The 22,883-nt window shown below is 37.9% G+C and overlaps 1 protein-coding gene and 1 long non-coding RNA gene across 5 annotated transcripts in view; one reads left to right on the forward strand and one right to left on the reverse strand.

Annotated features, from left to right (window-relative positions):
* The window catches only part of Bbox1 (butyrobetaine (gamma), 2-oxoglutarate dioxygenase 1 (gamma-butyrobetaine hydroxylase)), a 50,758-nt gene extending 46,859 nt beyond the window's left edge, over window positions 1-3,899 (reverse strand). Inside the window, exon 1 of one of the 2 annotated variants that reach the window (XM_006498823.4) lies at window positions 3,274-3,899. The gene's annotated coding sequence lies outside the window, so the exon portion shown is untranslated. The remainder of the gene's footprint in view (window positions 1-3,273) is intronic. The other variant, XM_006498822.4, reaches the window with a different exon arrangement.
* Gm30319 overlaps window positions 1-22,883 on the forward strand; it is a 92,804-nt gene that overhangs the window by 15,409 nt on the left and 54,512 nt on the right. For 2 of the 3 annotated variants that reach the window (XR_374873.2, XR_003953887.1), the window contains exon 2: window positions 7,993-8,082. This is a non-coding gene — a long non-coding RNA (predicted gene, 30319). The remainder of the gene's footprint in view (window positions 1-7,992; window positions 8,083-22,883) is intronic. The other variant, XR_003953886.1, reaches the window with a different exon arrangement.

The following is a 22,883-nucleotide window of genomic DNA, read 5'->3' on the forward strand; positions in this document are numbered from 1 at the left end:
AAATGCTAGGAATTCCATTTGGCAATTGAAGCACTGTTACTTAATGGATACTTATGTAGGACACATTTTCCCATCATGATGAACATGGTTTCTGTACTCAAAAATGGCACGGTGCCCTGCTGTCAACTTCCACAAAAACAGAAAACCCACTAGAGAAATGTTCATACCTGTAGAAATCAGCATAATGTACAGTAATCTCTTCCCAGCCTATTTTGAGATTTTCACTTGTCTCTTTCTAAATTATTTTTCCTTCTCCTCTACTTAGAGCATTTGGACTGAAGAGATTTTTCTCCAGAACCCATCTGGTTAAACAGTACATAATCTGGGGAGAAAAGAGCCCTGGACGCCAGTACTGTGAAGAGTGGAGGCTACCTGGGGGAGGACAGGAAGAGCCATTAAAACTTAGGTTTTACTAAGATAATCTGGATGTCTATGTAGGAACTTGCTGGGGCATGGCTACTCTTCATAGCTTCTTTCTCAGCTTCCTGGTGAATGTAAACAATTTAAACAGGGACAAGGGGAAACGGGCACTTGTTTTCTTGACTTTAACTTTGCTTCACTAACATCAAGTTTTGATGGAGTAAATAGGAACAACTTAAAAGAAAAAGGGCATGAAGGATCATAAATACTTAAAAGAAAGTGTCCGGAAGAGTCACATGCTTGTGACACACTTTGGATTTGTTGACCTCCGTTTCTATCTCACCCAGTTTACAACTGGACTTAGTAAGGAATCGTGGGAATGTACTTAGTGACACATTTTTATGTTTTCCCCAAGAAAAGGAAAACAATAGACACTCCACCTGGAAAATGAAAATATTTATTTTATGCTTATTTTTATTTTGTTTTTTAAAGGGAATTATTAGCTTATGAAACATTATTTTGGGTGTGGTGGGAAAGAACAGTTCTGCCTGGCCGGTAAAACGGCCCTTGGGTCTTGGCAGCCTCTTATCTGATGGAGTTTTCTTTATACTCCACAGTGTTACCTTGTGTGTGTTCCCTTCTTAATTATCTGCTGAAGTTTCCCTCTTCAGACTTTACCTGGGAATTCTGTTTGGCCCAACTAGATTGCTTTTGATGTGACCCTATTTCAGGCATATATGTGAGTTTTGTCATTTTTCTGTTTCTTAATTTTATATATTGAAATTTATCACCAATAAGTGAAACCCAGTTTGTGTACTGGTCTTAAAAATAAAATAAGGGCTAAAACTAAACTATAAGAGCCAGGGAGAAACCATTTGTGTGTTCTGCTTTCAGAGTCCTTGTAAGGTATAGAACCAGACAGGAAAATGGAGGCTGGGCGATCATCTGTGTGATTTATCCACACCCACTTCGTTAGTGAGAGAGATTACCTCAGACATGTGAAAAATGTTTACTCTGCAATAACTAATTTAAATAATAGTCTTTAGAGAGGATTGACAAGATGATGCAGGGACTTCATAGTAACACCACACAAAATTACAGGGCAATAATGTGGACCACTGAGCCCACAGGACAGTTTAGTTGCATCAATGGAGAGCATCATGGATGCACCATATGTCAATGTCTGTTAATTTCTATCTTCTCATCATCATGGTAGCTTTGACTTGCTATTGTGTCATGGAAATTTTATGTTATTATCATCTAGAGAATAACTTCAGTTTATTAACATGATACTATTAAAACAGCGGCTTGTTCTCAAGGTCTTTGCTTAAAGAACTCCACTGACTATTTTTGGAGAAAAGAGTATGAAGAGGTGGGTTTCTTAAACTTTATATTATTGAATCTTAAAAATATTATCTACTTATAATTCAAACTTTAAATCATATAGTTTGTATCCGGAAAGGTTGTCATAGACTGGGCTGTGCTCATGGTTCCTAAAAAATATTAAAGCTTAATAACGTTGGAATACATACTCTCTCTAGCTCATGATATCTGCTGCTTATAGACTTTTAACTTAAGGGCTTCAAAATTGCTAAAATTCATTTCTAGTATTAACTTGGTTGAATTAAGTGGAGGAGCCATATGATCATCCCTGAAGGTATTCCCATATAAATAATGAATTCCATGGAACCATTAGAAAAACCACTTGGTGTTCTTGAAGAAGTTCTCTATTCTGCCTGCTGGATTTCATCCAAAATTTTCCTTCATACTTTATAAAAAGGAAATGTTAAGTTTGCCACAGCAAATTTACCATAGTTCAGTAAGAACTGAATTATGAATCCTCTTGTTTACTAATATAATAAGTACAAAAATATAAATGCTTTGAACCACACCACACACTGAAAAAACTTAAATTTAATTCAGATATATTCAAATTGCATACAATATTTTTTGAGTTGTATCAAGGGAACACAATAAAACTGTGCAGGCTGGTCTGAATTGACCAACATTTTAGAGATGCGTGCTAATTTCAGCTCTTTTGGTTCAACAAAGGGCCAAGGAATAATATGCATCACCTTCCCTTTGACTGGGTTGTGGATTATTCAAAGAACTTTTCAAAAAAGAAATCTCATTAGAATTTTCCATCATGGGCAATCAGCTTTGTAGACAGAGCTGTCTCTGTCCCTTCTACAGACATCCTGAATCACTTTGGGGATTGTAAAGTAATTTGACGATCAGACTAAGCCAAACATAATTGGAAAAGACTAGCTGCCAAGAAGCAATCAGATCCACTACATTCCAGAAATCAAGCCTCTTCCAGATGCTGATGGTGAATCCTACTGTAGCCCAGGGCTGTGAATGACATGTGCCTGGAGTTTGATGTAGATGCTTCCTTTCCCCTGTACACAGAGCTTAATCCAGGGGCCAGTCAAGTAAGAGAGCTGAGTCCAGTCGTCCCTGTTATCATATATTCTCTGGGCACCAAACCACACAAACACTCCAAATAGAGGAAACCACAGCTTTCTTTGGTCCTGGATATCCTTTGGAGCAGAAACCTCCTTGCTCCAGACACATTTCAGGATTGATCTGCTTCCAGTTTCCAGTCTGCTGGTACGCTAAACCTTAGACGCCATTATGCTGCTTGCAGCCCTGCTTTGACCCTGTCTGTATACACAGTTGAGGTTGGCAAAAGAGGAAGGTTATAGCTTGATATGAAGGTATAGCTATTTCTTTGTTTGGACAATTAACAACAACAATAACAACAACACTAAAGCAAAGTAAAGAGCTCTTGTGGTCCCCCAGGGAAGCAAGAAAAAAACTGTAATAGGTTTTCAGAAGCCATAAAACCCTATAGCTCAAGCAGAGCTTTGCCCCATTTCTGAATCAACAGAGAAGAGGAAAAGCATTTCTCACCTGTCGTGTCTTCTGTGCCAGAGGCAGCTGCTGCAACAGGAACAAGCAGACAAGAGCTTTTACCTCTCTTCCACCTGTTCACACTGACAGCGCTTCTATTGCAAAACTCTCTTGAAGAAGAAGCCTATGCATTCTGCAGGGAGGAGCTGTCGGCTCTCACCTGAGCACAGGCGCAGTGGCGTCTACTTGGCCATTGAATATTCCAACAGAAATGTCTTTAAAGAGCTTTTGATTAGTTGTAGGGGGTCTTCTCTGAAGGCTGGGATTGGCTTCCCTTTGCTAGATAGTCTCCCCTTTCTCCAGTTTTGTTTGGAATAAACAGTAGCTGCTAGAGAGCCTCTGGCTCTGCTGAAGATGGTTGCCCAGTGATTTGACTCACAACACACGGACGGCCCTTAGGGCAACAAAAGGGAAAGACCAGGGCAGGCCATATGCCAAGGATCCGGAGCTTGGCTGACAAGCTTCTGACTTGAGGGAGGGCCTAGTACTTGAGGGAGGATTTGTTGGGCAGTTCCCAAGACCCAGTTCCTTACAGTGTAGCTGTTATGTTAAAATAGTCTTTGGGTGGCAACTGAAATCTAGAAAGTGATCTGCAGTCTGCTGGCCTCCTTCCACCCACACCACCCTTCCTAAGAAGGTACAGCACATCCCAGCTTGCAACTTGTTGCTTCTTGCCTCAAGGACTCAGTGTTGGGAAACAAAAGTAAACAAAAGCCTTAATCAAAGAGAGAGAGAGGCCATGCTGCCCAGTTCCCAGGTGACCTCCGGATCTGCAATGTCACCCACATCCCCCAGCGATGCTCTGTCAGCCGATTTCATAGTAAAATATCAACTGTGTCCCTGTATCACCTTCACCATTGACTTCCTTATTCAACTCTACAAGTTCTATTACTGACACCCAATGTCCAGGAAAATAACAGCAGGTTTGGTTTTCACACACAGGACAGTGTAGATGTAGACTGCAATACTACATGTTGTCAGCCTTGAAAACCACAGGAACAGAAGTTATACGATGCCAGAAATAATCAACTAATTATACTTTAATTATTCATGACACAAAGGAAATGGGCATAAGCGACCTTTCCTTCATCTTTTGTGCTGTAGTAACTATTGTTGGAATAAATTTGGTAAATTCATCTCTAGCTTAAAATAAAAGGGGCTGTCAATGTAAAAGAAGCCATGAATTTGAAGCAAGAAGAAGGGGTATATGGGAAAGTTTAGAATGAGGGAAAAAAGGGAGAAATGATATAATTATACTAATCTCAAAACATAAGTAATTTTAAAAATATAACAATAAAAATACTTATATATGAAAAAAGTTGTTGAGAACCAGTAAGTTACAAGACCATGGCTTCTAATAGTATGAGTGAATAAAATAAACAACAAATCTGTCAGTAGATAAAGTTAAAAAACATTTAAGTAAAGAATTAATCCTACAAACAGGCAGATAAGCAAAAACAAGCTGGCAAATAAAACTTCAATCTACCCTGGAGGGGTTCTCCCAAATGAACCCTGAATCCAAATGTCTTTGGGACTTAATGATTTCTTATTAGTTGGCTATATACCCAGTAGTGGCATTGCGGAGTCACGTCACAGTTCTCTATTTAATTTAAAATCACCTCTATCCTGTTTTCCATAATAGTTGCCCTTTTTCATTATCCTCCCTCAAAGTGTACAACAGATCCCCTTTACCAATAGTCTCTCATACACTTAGTTTTAAATCTTCTGGACAAATCCCTCTACTAGCAAGAAGTGACATACCATTGTGGCTAAATTATTATATCTTTAATTAGTAGATATTTTTGAAGTAGATACTTTTGAAGCAGTGTTCACCTGCCAATTGTCCATGTGTGTATCTTCTCTTGATGGACTTCTATTCCAGCCTTTTCTCTCTCTATTGAACTTGTTACTGAGTTGAGGCTCATATACATTTGGATATTAATCCTTAATTAGTTGTATGTTGGTCTAGTTTTCTTTTGTTGTGATAAATACCATGATCAAAGCAACTTGGTTTATCTTAGAACATCCTTACAGGAAAAGTTCCTTATTGAGGGAAGTGAGAGCAGGAAGTCAAGCAGAAACCACAGAGGAATGTAGCCTGCTGGCTCACTCAGTGGCTTATGCTCAACTTTCCTATGCAACCCCTGCCCACTGCCTTGGGATGGCCCTGCCCCATGGTGGGCTGGACCTTTGCTATCACTCATCAATCAGGACAATCTCTTAAACACATGCTGATCTAGTTTGCTTTCTATTGTTGTGGTAAAACACTAGCCAAAAGCAACTCGGGGAGGCAAAGGTTTAGTTCACTTTATTCTGACAGGTAACAACTGTCAGTCATGGAAGGGAACAAGGCAGCAACTCAAGCAGGGCAGGCACCTGCAGGCAGACACAGAAGCAGACACCCCTGAGGACACTGCTTACTGACTTGCTTTTATGGCTTGTTCAGCTGGATATCCTATACAACCCAGGGAGAGCCGTCTAGAGGTGGCCCCTTACACAGTGGGCTGGAAACTCGTTCCCATGTCAATCATTAATCAAGAAAACTCACACTTGCCTAGAGACTGATGTTATGGGAGCATGTTCTCAATTGAGATTCCTGTTTCCATATGACTGGCTTGTATAAGGTTGACAGAAAAGTAACAGGGACTTGAGGGGACAAGTCCACTCTGTCAAAGCAGTTATTCAATTGAGATTCTTTCTTCTCAGGTGACTTTAGGTTGTGTCAGCTTGGCAATAAAACCTAACCAGGACTTGCTTACAAATATTTTAATATATTTCATTGGTCATATCTTCATTTTTTAGAAATTATTTCCTTGGCTGTGCAGAAATGTTTTAGTTCAATATACTTCCAATTGAATATTCTTGTTTGTATTGACTGTTTTCCGTGTTATATCAAAAAGTATTATATAAATAGCATTGCAGCACTATTTACAATGGCTAAGATAGAAATGCTTGTCAACTGATGACCAAATTAAGAAAATGTACCACATACACCATTGAATATGATGAAATGAGATCTTTGTTAATGAATTTGTAGAACTTTGTGTTAAATAATGATAGGTGGGCACACAAAAATAATGCACAATCCCAATGACTGGGGGTCAAAAGGCCAAGATCATAGATTCACAGAGTAAAGAATCATGGTTGCCAGTAGATGGAGGTTGTAGAAAGGACTTTACCAGAGGTAGTTAGTTATATTTAGGAGACCTGAGTAAGTTCAGGACATCTATCACATAGTAACCCTTGTTAATAAAGGGTTAATAAAGCTATCTACTTGAAGATAGCTAAGGCACTAGATCTTAAATGTTCTTAGAAGAAAAAGTAGATATGATAGGTAGTAGAGAGATTAATTTAACAATTTCAGTATATATATATAGAAAACAAAATATGCAGGACAATAACAAACACAAGAAAACACACACACACACACACACACACACACACACACACACACACACACACACACACACAAGCATAATTTGTAGTATAACCAGTAACTTAGCTAAGATAAGTAAACTAGTGTTTCTTGGGATTAAAAAGCCTACTTTTCAAGAACTTGGTCCTTTCTACATTAACTCATTTAAGTCTTTAACTTGATTTCATATGTGTCTTTGAGTTTCTCTTCTGATATTAGTGCTGTGAATTTCAGAAGGAGAAAATGAGCCCAGTGGTTCCTGATCTAAAAGAGGAACACAAATATGTAAAGTCTGCCATAGGCCTCATAGCAGCACAGCTGTCACAGCTACCACACCATCCAAGGGCTTCAACCAGGAAAACAGAGGGGATGTTCTCAGTAGTCACGGGGACATAAGTGAAGAGTAAGGCCATCCAGAATAGCCTAAGGATTCTGCTGGGACAATGGTAGAGGTAGTTCTGCCAAAAGGCCAGTGTAAGCCCCTCACAACCCCAAAGACCTCCAACTGCTAGGTTGCACTCACAGAACACAGCCCTAATGGCTGGACCAAGCCTCAATCCTATAGAGTAAAAAGCCCAAGCTCAAGATTTGAAATTCCACCAATCTCTTGATTTGCCCTAAGCTCTCAACTTGAAATCTCACCAATCCCTTTCCTGGAAATACCCGCACCCAGGAAACCCTATATAAACTGTCTTTTGCTCTATTCTCTTGCCCAAGCAGAGGCAGCCACCCTCCTGGGTTCTTTTCTCCCAATAAGTCTTTTGTATGAGGTTCGGTGTGTGGTATGATTTTGTGGTATTTCTTGGCTCCCCATTGATAGGATACTTTACCCTTCAGAGTTGTAATTCTTTGGGGAAACCTTCCTCAGCTGGAGCAGAGCTGTAACACTTTGGAAAACCTTTTACCACCTGGCCTGGAGCAGAACTATAACCAGGGAAGCCTTAGAGCTGTAACACTTACCAGAAACACCTTTGAGTCTTTCCAATAATAATTACTTTGTGATCAATAACTGTTAGTAGTTATTTTTGAGAATTAAAACTTAATAAGCAAGTTCTGAAATTTTAGTCATTTAACTTTGAAGAATTTTGTGAGAAAAAACCCCCCAGCAACCTGCTAATGAACAAAATGTATTGATATTATGGTTAAAATAGGCAATTTGATGTTTAAAATAGTGTTTCTATATGCAGAAATGTTTGTCTAGGTCATCTGTCAGTGGACTAGGACTTCCACAAGGGCCTTGTGCAGATTTGGCACTGTTCTTACATTAAGCACTCGCAACCAGTAACATGGACCTTGTTCTTCAGCAGGATTCCATCACACCATGACAGAAAGGCTGGTTTAATCTGTTGGACCAAAGGACCTGGCCCAGAGTCTACATCACCTCTCTACTCTAGGTAATGTTATAGAATACAGTACAAGATACACTAGGTTTCTAAAGACTTGTGTATGCTTCTCTGGTCTGTGAGAATTCATTCCCTTTCTTCTGTCCACAGAAGTGCTACACCTTTAGTAGATGTGTGTAAGTTGATAGTCAAGGCCAATCTATATTTATGTGTTATTTAGATAGATGAAGTTAGAGAAATATGGACTCATTTGAATTTCTTAGTGTGTGATGGAAACTGGAATGTGAAGAGATGTGGAAGAATCTAGGATTTCAGGCTTCAGTCTGAGGACTGGGATCTAAAGAATGGTTCCTTCACTACTCTGACAAATTTTGGTCTAGAACATAAAGAATCTTGGAATAAAGGCTATAATGAAGGTACTTTTCAACTTTAAAGGACGGAACATATTTACTAGTCATGTTATATAAACAATGCCATACTAGTAAATGCTTAACTAGAGTCTCTTGGAAAACAAACATGAAAGCAAACATTCACTCCACTGTAGTGTTTGCTGTTTATTGTGATCAAAGATCAAAATGAAGCTAGGCTGACTTATTTTAGTCTACTAACATAATGTTAAATGGAAATTTGGGAAGACTGGTGTATAATTAGTTTTCTCAAACATGTAAGAATTGACTCCAGAGCATTAATGTTTAAATTGTAAGCTTTTGTCCATATGGTATAATGACCTTAATCAGTACTCCTATCATGAGCTCCTAATGCTCCGCCTTAGTGCATAGAAAATACCAGCACACAGCACGCTCTTTTAAACACCTCTCATATAAAAGGTCTGTTAATCATGTGACTCTAGGCACATCATCAATCTACAAATTAATCTGTACTTCACATCTTGCTTGACTAAAGGAGAGAAAGCATTTGAAGAAATCTAGCACAATTCTTGGCACTTTATTTACAACCAATAAATGTTGCTGAAAGAATGAATCATAGGCATCAAGTAAATTTTAATTTTTTTTATTATCATCTTTGGGGAAAATTCAAGCTTTTTAGTTTAAGCTGTTCATAGATGTCTGCAATTTTCTGCATTTGCCTTTAAATCAGAGCCTTTTCTTAGAGAACGCCAGTGGTAGACATCTCATTTTCATGAAGTCCCCAAGGGAGCAAGGCTCACACTGCGTTACTCTTTTTAGAAAGATTGGTAAAATTCCACTTGGCTACATGTCTGTTATCTGAGTCCAGGGAAGGAAAGTTTGTTTTTAGGCTCTGACTTTGTTCTCAGCTGTATTTTGTTTCCCAAGACAGTAACAGAAAAAGGGCTCTGAATTAAAACTTGAGATTTAGTTATTCCGTATGTTGCCCTCTGTGAGGAATGTTTTAAGTTTCGAAAATGAGTGTGTACAAAACAAGGAAGTGCAGAAGATTCAGTGGTGCTCTCAGAAATTTGTCTAATTCCATAAAACCTTCTTTGTGAGAAGTAATTTCTAGGTGTAATTTCTAGCCCATTGGTTGATGAGTTATATAAGCACTGCTGTTTTCTTTGTCTTTTATAGCTGCAGGTATCCAGATTTCAGAGAGGGTTTTTCCTCCTAAATTATTATGTTTCATGGCTGCTTTTCCAACCTTATATGAACAGCTTCTTCATGCTTGATACTTTACCTGACACATAGGAGAATGAATGGCTTCTAAACATGTCAAAGCTCTTGTCTGCGAGTCTTACTTTGCTAGTAAAAACTAGTAATTTCTCCAAAAGAACTTCAAAAAAGGAGAACCCATGATGAGAAAAATAAACATCTTGAAAACTCATTTGGATAGATGGCTGAATGGAAAAGCAGATTTGTAAATATGAACATCATTTTGAAGCAGTCGGGGGAAATCATCGGCAGGTTCACAAATATGATTTGTGACTTGGAAAAGCTTAAGATATTTTCTGATTCAATGATCTGATCTTATAAATGATGAACATGGGATGCTTGCAAGCTAGCATAAAACCAGACGCCATAAGGGAACAATCTAGACATTTCTATTTTTAATATGAGTTAGAATAGGTTGGATATGGTGATAACAGTAATACTGAAACAGCTTAGGGGCTTACCATAGTGAGGGCATTGTTCACATAAGCCTCATTCCCAACACAGGAATCCTGGAGAACCTGCATGATACCCAAGGTTGATGAAATCTCAGTACTTGTGACAGAGCTTGGAAAGCAAGCATGGACAATTATGCATGACGTTTATAGACTCACACTTGCAAGTGACCCATTATAGATCCATTCTCAGTTAATCATGCTTTTCTTGAAGGAGATTAAGACTCTTGTGTTTTTAGAAGGAGAAAAGCTGGAATATTTTTAAATGGTCCAAATATTTGAAAGCCCTTATTAATCATATAATCATAAACAGACTTCAAATGTATTAAGTCATAGATAGGAAGAGCAAACGTGGAACACATTGAGATATAGTAAATTTTACCTTAAAAATAAGATGCTTTGATCATTTGAAAGATTTAGCGGGTCAAAGTGTAGTCACCAACTTACCATGGATACTCACCCCATTAGTACATTTGTAACACAACCCCTACATATAAGGCTCAGGAAGCATTGTGCAAGGGGGCTCAGAAGGATTGTAAAGGAACATCTTATTTCTTCTAAAGACAACATAAAGTGTGGGGGGAAGTAGGGGGGCAGAGGTAGATTTGGGGGAGTTGGGTGGTTGATTATAATCATTATACCTTGTATGAAATTCTCAAACAATAAACTATTGAATTATTTTTAAAGATATACTGATGATTTGGTTAGATAATTTGATTATGGAAAATACATTATGGAATCATGACTGAGTAGTCAAAAATATTTCTCCCATCCTGGAGACCACATTGTTACCTGGCTGAATTAGTAAGAACCATGTTGTTATAGAATATTTATATATCTAAAGAAAGGCCTAGTTGGGATATAAAAAAAACATTGACATAATTATAAATGAGTTGGAGGAATATAACAGCATTTTTTCTGCACTAGTACAAGAACCTGGCAGTACAGGTAGAAGCATTTTTCTTTACAGGACAGATCCAATGGCTGTTTCTTTTGACTAAATCATTAGAGAGTCCAAATCCAACTTGGATTTGATGGGGAAATCAAAGGGAAAAGTGAGCTCACCAGCTTGCTAGGACTATTTGACATTTATACATGAGTATTCTTACCACAATTGAATAAACTTTTCTCAACTTTATATACTTCTAATTATATATTGTAAGGCAACCCCAGTAAATGTCATCAACTCCAGGAAACTGGCATTTTCTGTTCTTCAAATAGACTGTCCATGATTGTGGTAAATTCACCCAGCAAAGGTTACTGAACAAGTCCTTCCATTCATCAGCTTGGGGAATTTCTCTTGGTAACCTTTGACCTCTAACACCCTGCCAAAGATCTTTTATTGCTTGCTTTCTCCATTGGTGTAGTTAAATTTAAAAATCAGAAGTCCACTCCTGAATGCGTTCTTGACTATACAGATAGCTCAAAAAGTATACCCTGAAATGTATAATAAATAAATAATCAATATAATAATCAATAAATGGGTAAGTGAACTGATCAGGTTTCTGAAGAAGAAATACAAATATATAATAGAGACAAGAAAAATCTTCAATATTCATAAACATCAGAAAAATGAAAATTAAAACTGCATTGAGATTCCATTTTATCTTGATTCCAATGGCTATTATAAAGAAAACAAATTCTATTGAGTATGTAGAGAAAGAAGAATCTTTATATACTGGTGTTGGCAATGCAGCTTGAGTGGCCACTATAGAAATCAATATGAATATTGAAGCAACAACACAAAATAAACAAAGAAACACCAATCCAAAGTAGTCCTACTACTCTATGATAAAGCTCTATCACTTTTGAGTACCTACCTGAAGGAATCTACCAGGAATCTGTATCAAATGTGGACACTTGTGTACTCATGTCCATTGCAATAGTATACATGAGAGCCAAGCTTTTGGGAATATTCTAGACAACCATCACCAAGTGTATATATATATATAAAATTTGTGATGCCCCCCAACATGCCCACGTGCTCACAGGCGTGTGTACACACACACACACACACACACACACACACACACACACACCCCATATAGTTTATTTATTGATAAGAAAGAATGAAATTATGTCATCTACAGAGAACTGAATAGGACTGGAAATTGCATACTAAAAGAAATGAGCCATAGACTTGAGTACTTGAGTACTAAAACACAGTACTCAAATACTGCATTCCTCTCTCCTATATGGACTCTAGATTATGTATGATACTATATACATATAAAAATAGACAAAAACTGAGTAAGGAAGGGCAGGTTTGTAAGTGAAGGAGGAGACAATAAAAGAGGATAATCTGAAGAAAAAGACAAACGTGTACTGACATTTGTGGAACTTAGATTTAAAGTTGAGCTGAGAGGAGAAGGAAGATTATTTTGTGAGAGGAGGAGAATGCACCAAGTGAGGATAGTGAAGGGTGACTATGAGCAAATCATAATGACAAGTATATGAAAAATGCCATCAAGAACTCATCATTTTATATGCTCAGTAAACAGAACAGATAAGGGAAGGTTTGGTCTGTCCTTAAGATGGTTTCAAATACAATCATCCTCCAGAGAAGCAGGATTTTCTCTTTCCTGGTTTTTGAACATTTATTTGGGACACATATTTTAATCAGTAGTTTATTTTTTCATGTTTAATTTTCATAAAACCCAGAGGTTAATGCTATTACTTAAATAGCATCAAGGAACCTAAAATTTAGAGCTGTTGAGTAATTTGCTCAAATTCTCAAAGCTAGTAATAAATAGGGCTGGAATTCAAATGAAGTTTTAGCTTCAAAACCTGAGCCCCCTTCACCATTATGTAACGATGGAGAAAACAACTGTACCTACCATATCCATGCACACATACACAATGGACATGCACGGGAGTACACTACACACCCTTGAGACACTCCTTATAGAGCTTCTGTGCCACTGAGGGTCACAGACCATACAGAGTAGATGTATGGTAGGTGCTTGCCCTAGAAAGAGTAAGAGCTAGTGTTCCATCACTAACAATGAACATAAATAAGCATTTAGCTTGATAACTTAAATTAGAGGAAGCTATATAAATAATAAGGCACCAGAAAGGAACAGTTGGTTTTTAAAATCAATTTAAATGATGAAAAAGCTGAGCTAAATAAGCAAGGAGAAGGACTGTGTCTTTGGAACTTGGAAACATCCCAGGCAGAGAGAACAGAAGGATTAGTGAGAGGGTGAGAACATCCCAAGGTAGAGCCAAACGAAAATGAGCAGAGGTCTGTCTGCCAGACATGAGGGACACACAGGCCGTGGTGGCAGTTGGATGATAGGTGAGAGATTAAGGTAGAAACAAATCAAATAATGTAAGATCTAGTGGGGGCTGGAGAGATGGCTCAGAGTTTTAGAGCACTGGTTGCTCTTCCAGAGGTCCTGAGTTCAATTCCCAGCAACCACATGGCTCACAACCATCTATAATGGGATCAGGTGTGTCTGTACTCACATACATTAAATAATTAAATCAATCAATCAATCAATCAATTAAAAAAGGTCTAGTAGATCAGGAAAAGGAAATACCAACATCTATCCATGAATTCAAGAAGTATATGGAAGTCGGGGGGATCAAACAGTTTTGAAAGACAGATGCTTTTCTTCCTAACTCTCCTTTCCATGAGTTGTCTCTGCCTAAGTTATTCTACCCTTTATTCTCTCCAAGACCTGGTGCTATACAAATTTAATTTTAGATATGAAAACTACAGCATTCTTTTTACACTCTGCTGATCACAAAGTTAGCTGTTCTCTATAAAATTGGCTGTAGTTGTAGCAGACATGCCTTCTCAGAAACAGATGATGTTGGCAGACACAGCACATGTATGTCTCCAGAGGTCAGTGTACAGAATTTTGACCATCAGGAAGATGTGTAATTAACATTTGGTGGTCCAGAAAACTCAGCATGCGAGGAACAAGGCAGAAAAAAAATGTTACCTGTGAATTATAGGATATGGTGCATCTTGTAATCTTCTAAGGAGTTTCTTAGTCTGTTTGGGAATATTTGCCTGGCATGTATGGGAACATCTCAAGAGTCATTGGTCCCTTGTTTATCTTCAGGCAAAGTTACAAAAGTTCAAAGGTCCAAAGGTCCAATGGATTAGCGACAACAAAAGACTTATATTTAGGATTTGGTGATAAGATGTAGAAGTTGAATTTACAATATGAAAAGAAGAAAATATGCTCTATGGTCTACAAACCTGCATTTGTCCATTGCATGCAGTATATTTGTGAAAACGTGTTAATGTCTTTTGCTCATTATAAGCTGCATCCTAAATCTCACATTCTGTCCTCCCCCAGATAGATTTACAATTCTTTTTTATTTGCTCTTAGTTTTAAAGGGCTCTGTAGCCTTCTCCTTTTTCTCTCTTGATCATTTTCCTAATAAGTGCCCAGAGCTCTTGGCATAAAAAGAGTAACTCACTCCTCACCCCATAACATTAACAGTGGGAACAAATACTGGCACACTTTATATAAAGAATTTGAAAAAAGACTGATCTATGAGCTCATTATTTGTCTAGCCACATCTAAATTCCTCAAAATTATTCTTTATCTTTTCCAAATGAACATCATTCCATAGAGAAAATGAGAAGCCACTCAGAGATGGTCATCCTCGTCTGTACTTGACTTGCAAAAGAAAAGTTTAATGTTGAGATTCCCTAGAGAGAAACTGGAGTTGAGAAAGCATCCCAGTGGGAAAATTGTTTATTCTCTTAAAAAATTACTTAAGAGGGTTTAGGCTGGCCTATTAACGTCTCTGACAAATTGATAAGCATAGACATCCGAGACTGAGAACCTCATGAAACTCTAAAGGAAACTCGGAATGCTTTTGTTTTAGAATGATTTAGAGAAGAATGATGTTACTTGGCTACTTTTATGAACCAGTGATAGATACACTTGGTGGATAAAATTTTTTCTTTTCTCTTTAATCAGTAAGAGGCACTATCGCCATTTGTCTTATTCCAATGATGTTGATTTAAAAAATTTTTAACTTCTAATATTTGATATTACTGAACTAAGTGGCAGAGATGGTATCACATACACACAGAATATGAAGCATCACATTAATTCTTTTTTTTTTATTAAATTGGAAGTGAAAGAAATTAAGGGGGAGATATAGCTGCATAATTGAAGAGAGTGAACAGTTTTGCTTTATAATTAAATGCTTCGTATCTGTTTCATTTTCTTCTACTGTAAATTATTACATGATCATAAAATTTAAACAACTCAGAAGCATAAGAAGTAAACAAAGTCCTCCTCATCACGTCTGTCAGTCTGAGAAAATCATGGTAACAGTTTAGGAGGTGCATTCTCAGACTTTTAGTGTTTATATAGGGTTACACAAGGTTGGCTCCCATACAAAAACATGCATGAAGCATGTATGTTTGTATATAAGAAATGAGAGCATATCTATGTATTCTTGCATTTAAAATTCCAGTTGTATTTCAATGGTGAACTAGTCCTCCCCATTTAAAATTTTAATTGACACACAATAACTGTATATATTTATGTAGTACAGTGTGATAAATATACATAACATGTAATTATCAAATCATAGGTAATGAGTGTTTCTCGGCAAACATTTGTAGTTGACTTATGCAAAGGCCCTTTGAATTTGTCTTTATTAATTTTTCTTTCTATATATTTTCCTCTTTTTAAAATTTATTCTTTAATCTATTTTTATAGCCCAGACTTTATTCTCCTCCAGGTCCACCCTCTGACTGTTCCACATCCCACCTCTCCCCTCCAACTCCTGTTTCCAAAAGGATGTCCCCACCTCCCCACCCCCAACGCACCAGACCTTCTCATTCCCTGGGGCCTCAAGCTTCTTGAGGTTAGCTGCATCTTCTCTGACTGAGTTCAGACCTGGCAGTCCTCTGCTGTATATGTTTTGGAGGCCTCATATCAGCTAATGTATTCTGCCTGGTTGGTGGCTCAATGTCTAAGAGATCTCAGGGTCCAGGTTAGTTGAGACTGCTGGTCTTTCTATAGGGTTGCCTTCCTCCTCAGCTTCTTCCAGTTTTTCCCTAATTCTACCACAGGGGTCACCAGCTTCTGCCCATTTGTTGGGTGCTAGTATTTGCATCTGACTCTTTCAGCTGCTTGTTGGATCTTTCGGAGGGCAGTCATACTAGGCACCTTTTTGTGAGCACACCATAGCATCACTAATAGCGTAAGGCCTTGGTGCCTCCCCTTGTGCTGGATCCCAATTTGGGCCTGTCACTGGACCTCCTTTTCCTCAGGCTCTTCTTCATTTGTGTCCCTGCAGTTCTTTCAGACAGGAACAATTCTGAGTCAGAGTTTTTGACTGTGGCATGGCAACTCCACCTCAATGGACTCAACTCAACATTCTATTTTTTTAATTGAAGATATTTTTTCATCCAATACATTCAGATTTCACCTCTCCTACCTCCTCTGAGAACCACACGACTTCGCTTACTACGGGGAACCACACCCTTTCTTTCTTTCCTAAGACAAACAGACATCTAAATAATAGTAATGAAATAAGGAAGATAAAACAAATTTGAATAGGAAAACCCAACCAAAGGTAAGAGTCAAAGAAAAAGCACAAGAAACTTAATAGATGCAGACCTACATGTTCATACATAAAATGTACCATGTAAACTACAGTCACCTTAGAATGCAGTCTAGCATTAGAGCTTATTTTTCCTGACTTCAGTTTGTTACTTTACTATGTTTTACCTGTTGATATTAGAACAATGAAATTCCCTTCTCTATATGTTTGAAAAATTTAAATTCGTTAGTTTTATTTCTCAAAGGAAAAAGAGAAATAAACTCTACATATAGAAAGTAAGAGATGTAAATAGTCATGATATAAGCAGCAGCTATAAGATCTTTCCAGGCAATCAAGTCTGTGTATTAGTCATGGTTTCCCAAGAGAGCCATTAGGATGCAGAAACAGTGCATGGCAAATTTGTGTTGGAATCATGGTGTCTGAGCAGTTCCACAATAGGATGTTTGTAACTCCAGAGACAGGGAAACCTTGTAGTATAGTTCAGTACTTAGTCAAAGAGGACACATTGCGACATTGGTGGTGGTTTTAAAGTGAGATAGCTGCTCTGTGTGGATACTAAAATTCCAAGAACCAGAAACTCTTATGTCTGAGTGCAGGAGTTAGTGGATGCCCAGCTCAAGAAGTAAGACGTGACTCACTCCTGTCCTGCATCCTCTCCTTTTGAGCTCCCACTGCATCGGAGGATGCCAATATACACTGGCAAGGGTGAAGCTTTATTAGGTGTTCTGGTTCAAACATTTATCTCTTTCAAAAGCACCCTCACAGATACTCTTAGGAATGCTTTGTCTACTTTCTGAGAATCCCTAGTAGACAAAACCCACTAATTATCCAAGTAGTATAGAGCAAAGTTTTAATGTGCAATGCCATCGATCCAGAAATACTTCTGTTAAGTTAATAGAAGTAACTTCTCATATACATGATGGCATAAGAAAAAAATATGTTCACCGTAGCACTGTTACAAAAAGGAAAAGATAATCTAATACTTATGAATAAGACAGAATAACTAAATTAGTTTACATCTGCCTGTGCATTTGATACATGTGATGCAATGGTTGGAATCCAGCTGTTCTTGGTTGGGCATGGCTAAAGCTTGTGAATTGAGTTTATGTTTACTCCACATAACTTCCATCTGCCTTGTGCTAGAGACTGTTGGAAGAATCATGTTTCTTTCATGGTGAAGAGCAGGACAAGAGGGCTTGCCAACCCAACAAGTACTATTAAATCCCTGATTACATCAGGGCTGCCACCCTATGTGTCAAAACAAGCCATATGTTCAGGACCAACATGAATAGGCAAGAAGTTTACTCTTCTTTATGGAGGAATTCAAGGTTGACTGGAAGGGATAACTATTTTTCAGTAATATAAGGGCATTTAGCCATCAGTATTTCACCTACTTCCATTCTAATTTAATGTTTCAAAGTTGTATTCTGATTTTACAGCTCACATTCCATTCTCCTGAATCTAACTTCAGATTTGAGGCATGACTTCAGACAGAGTACACAGGCCCTTTCTTCTCTCTCCTCCTTTCCTTGTTTTTTATATTATGAAAGTAGAAACATTAAGCCAATCATCTCTACCTTAGCTGGTCACAGCATTTCTACATGTGTTTTTTGGCAGCCTCCTCATGAAGACTAGGACTGACTGCCCATGTCACCCTATGACTAACATGTTGGCACAGGCTATTTCTGTTGTGGGATACAATAGGACTCTGTCAGATTTTCTTATTGTCAGATTCTCTAGTATGAAATTCCTCCTAGCCTAATGTTCTTGAATCCTTTCAGCTTAGACTCTCGATTATCCATCCTATAGTCTCTTGAAACTGTTACATATATTAGTATACTCAAAGCCTCTTGGTTGTGTTCCAAACAAGGTCTTTCCTGTTTAACTACCTTTTGCAGTTTCATGTTACCTGGCACAATCAAACATCTTTGCCTATATTCACCATTGGTGCGCCTTCCTCCAATCCCTTCTGTCCTGCTTCAGTAGTCATAGAAGGAAGGTGAGTGCTGGCCATCCTTAAATACAGATTGAACTATGGAATGAAATGGAGGTGCCAGGCTAGTATAGAGAGCTCTGATGCCTTCAAGTGGTCACTGAACATCTTTGTTCATTGGGTTTGACCTGGAGTTAAGAATATCTTTCTCCATCTCACAAGAAGCAGGGGTTAAGAAAAAGGCACAGGAGTCTTATGGACCATTGAACACCACTCCCCGGCCTTTTTGGTTCTCTAACTTCCTCTTTACAAGAAGAGAAGAGAAGAGAAGGGAAGAGAAGAGAAGAGAAGAGAAGAGAAGGGAAGGGAAGGGAAGGGAAGGGAAGGGAAGGGAAGGGAAGGGAAGGGAAGGGAAGGGAAGGGAAGGGAAGGGAAGGGAAGGGAAGAGAAAAAGTTTATTGAGACATGATTAGAAAATGCAGCCCTACTTCTAAATAAGCTTCAGTCACACTCTGGCCCACAGCTGTTCTGTCTTTCAAACATAGCAACAACAAAACCAAGTCACATTAGCATTAGATAACAAGAGTGAACTTGAAGAAGATAAGAATAAGTTTCAGATTAGATCAGTATTATGTAGTATGTAGTTAACTGGAGTTTCCAGCCAAGACCAGTCATACTACTAATAAACTTGTTATGTCTGAAGGGTGTAATGTGAGTGGCCTGACTTGGTTAAAAATGGAAAGCCTTAAATATTTTTTTAAACAGGTGGGAACCTAGGAATAAGTATATGTCTAAAGTGACTAAACCAAGAAAATCTTAATCCTTTGTATTATGACTTCAGCTATCTGCCACTTGTGCCGTGGTAAGCCAAAATTGGGTTAAATATTGGGATGGCAGACTTCTTAGAGATAATGTTCTAGCCAAATTCAGAACATTTCCATTCTTATTGACATTGTAAATAATAGCATTACCTCTAATATAGACTTTGAATGCTCATAATAATAGAGAGGAAAAGTGTGGCTGAAAGAGGAATTTGTTTTGTTACTTCCTAGGTTCATGCCCATAGACAGTTTCAATGCTCCATATTTCTATACTTTCATCTGAGAATCGAGAATCCCAATAACTACTTTATATTCTCATTGTACATAAACATATAACCAATTTTCTATCTTTAAGCAGATTCATAATAGGTGTTCAACAGCTATTTGTCTTAGTTATTACATATACACACACACACACATATGTGTGTGTGTGTCTGTGTGTGTGTGTGTATGTATTCTCCTGTGAAGAAACACTATGGCCAAGACTACTCTTATAAAAGAAAGCATTTAGCTAGAGGCTTGCTTATAGGATTAAAGGTGTGTGCCACCATGCCCGGCTAGCTTCAGAGAGTTATTCCATTATTATCATGGTTGGGAGCATGGCAGGTATGATGGAAGAGAATTAGCTGTGTACAAGATAGATTTTGTGTGTGTGTGTGTGTGTGTGTGTGTGTGTGTGTGTGTGTGAGAGAGAGAGAGAGAGAGAGAGAGAGAGAGAGAGAGAGAGAGAGAGAGAGAGAGAGACTGGACCTGCAATGGGTTTTTGAAATCTCCAAGCTCACCCCAACAAGGCCATACTTGTATGTCTACGGGTACACTTTTATTATAAATATGCTTGGCTAGGGAACATTTACTGCAGTTTTTGACCTAGACTCTGTTCAGAAACCCCTTTGAATAACTCTTGCTTTTTATAAGCTGTAGTTTCGGAAAGTCTGGTAAGGGAACTCATGTTTTGGATTACAGCTGTCTAATAAAAATAGAAAGTAAATAAAAGAAAGTGTTCTAATTTTGGAGGTAAGGTCCAGCAAATATTTTGGACAACACCTAAAAGATGCTGATATTTTAATTGCTCCCATAATTTGTTGTTTTTTTTCTCCTCATCCTAATGAATTCACACACTATACCATCACTTCCCTGTTTTCCTCATCCTAATGAATTCACACACTATACTATCACATCCCTCTCTTCTATGATTACCAGTTGAAGAATAGTTAGCTCTGTGTGGATGCTGCAAGTGTTGATGGGTATCTATGGATATAAGCATAATCAGGAGAAACATTGATTTATTTGGGGTTTTATGATCTGGCAGTGAAATGGTATCCTGGGGTGCAACTCTTGTCTCCAGCGGTTGGTGTTCTTCTGAAAGATTCTGATACACTTTTGAGAGACTGCTTGATTGTGGGATGTTCCTATAGGGGTCAGTGAGCAGGGGATCTCAGTGAAAGAACAATGAAACTCAGTTTGCCCTGATTTACATGTCCTGTGCTGTGCCAAGATGTCTTGGAATCTGACATTAGATCACATATATTTGCCATATTTAAGCACAGCACAATTTTGGAAAAAAGGTTTCAGATAACAACTAACTCAGCCCTATGAGTTGAACAAAGCTTAAGACATGTTTACATTGAAGCTCTTTACAAATTACATATGGCTTCATCCCTAAGATGAGTTCTTGTTGACTTAGAAGCAATGCTCAAGATAAGGGTCTTGGAAGAGTGATGGAGGTAAACACAATCCCTGAGGGGTCAGGAGTTATCCTGACCCTAAGGTAACACAGAGTCACTTAGGCTGTTGTGAAATACAGATGGCATCTCTCACAAGGATGAGTTTTATGGCCTAGAAATAATGTTCAAGGTTTTCAGGGGAAGGGGTATGGGACAAGTAAAACATAAATTCTTGAAGATAGCAGTGGAACCTGGTCAGAAGACAGCAAAGTATCACTAGGTTGTAAACTGCGTCCACGTCCAGCATTCCAGGAGGAGGGCAGGTTGTGTATCTTTCCTTTGAAGGATGCCTTCAAGTTTAACCTTCCTGTTTTCTCCAGTGCTTCTCCATGTACACAAGCACTTTGTTGATGAACAGTTGATGAACAAAGAGGCCATGCATTTGAGGGAGAGCAGGGAGGGCTTAGAGTGGGAAAATGGAAAAGAGAAATGCAATTAAAATGCAATCTCAAAAATAAACAAACAAAAAGCGTAACCCTGCTTTTTTATTCAGTTCATTCATGAGCAGGTATTGCAGCACAATAAAGCCATGTGAAAATTTCACATTGTATAGTTTTTTTTTTGAAAAATTTTAAAGCTCTTATAACAAAATTACTATGTGATTTAAAATATATTTATAGAGATATATTTTATATATGTTACAAAATCCATTTGTTTTCTCCTGAAGCAAGACAAAGTATGTTATATTAACTCACTATAGAGTTAAAAATATCTATTTATACCATAAGGTCAGAACAAAGTTGCCTGTATTTTCTACTAGAAGATTTCATTCTCACATCAGGCCTCTAGTTTGTGTCAAATTGATTTATTTTTAGAACATCTGAAAAATCTAATTTTACTTTTTCTCATATAGATTATTAATTCCCATGTTTTTTTTTTTTGTCATATCAAAGGATTTCTGGAATGTAAGGTGGTATTCAACTTAGATGAAGGTTCTTGTGTGGTACAACAGACGCCGAATCCGTTGTCTCAGATACTTGTTGCAATCAGCACCACTACAGTCTTGTATTTGTATTCTGCACAATTCATATGTTGAAACTTGGTCATCCATGTGTTGATTGATATTAGGGAGTGGGACAGTTTGGGTAATTAGTGCCTTTATAAAAAAATGGAGATAAACATCCCTTCTGCATTTTACCATGTGAGGAGTCAAAAAAAGTGCTGTCTAGAAATCAGAAAATGACCCCTACAGACAGTGCTCTGTGCTGAGGTGATTCAGTTTGTGTCAGTGTATACTCTGATATTTTTGCAATGACGAAATTGTCTAACAGCACATTTCTCTCAATGGTATCTCTGTTGGAAGCCATATATGATCCAGGATTGAGTATTCCCCTAAGGTGTAGCAGGACAAACTTTGTCAATGTAAAAAACTGCTGAAATGGCCTTTCTTCGTTAGAGATTTGCTCAGTAGATGTTTTTGACCTCACTGATTAAATCCACACTTACTGTGGTTAGCAGTAACTCCTGGTTACAATAGCTTGTCTCCACACAGACAGGTTTACTATTTGACAGTCTGTAGTTATGTTTTATTTAACCCTTTAAGCCACATAAATACTAGCTATTGTTTAAAACCAGTGTCCATACTACTTATTTAAGGATCATCTTATTCAATAGATTGCTAAAGAGGAAGAGTTGCCCAGAAGCACAAATTGTAATGTCTTATTTTACTTAACAGACTTCAATAACTTCCAAATAGAATTGACCTAATTTAGCATTAAAGGGGTAGCACCCAGACACAAAGCAAG

Source organism: Mus musculus, chromosome 2 (assembly GCF_000001635.26).
Source record: "Mus musculus strain C57BL/6J chromosome 2, GRCm38.p6 C57BL/6J".
NCBI lineage: Eukaryota > Metazoa > Chordata > Mammalia > Rodentia > Muridae > Mus > Mus musculus.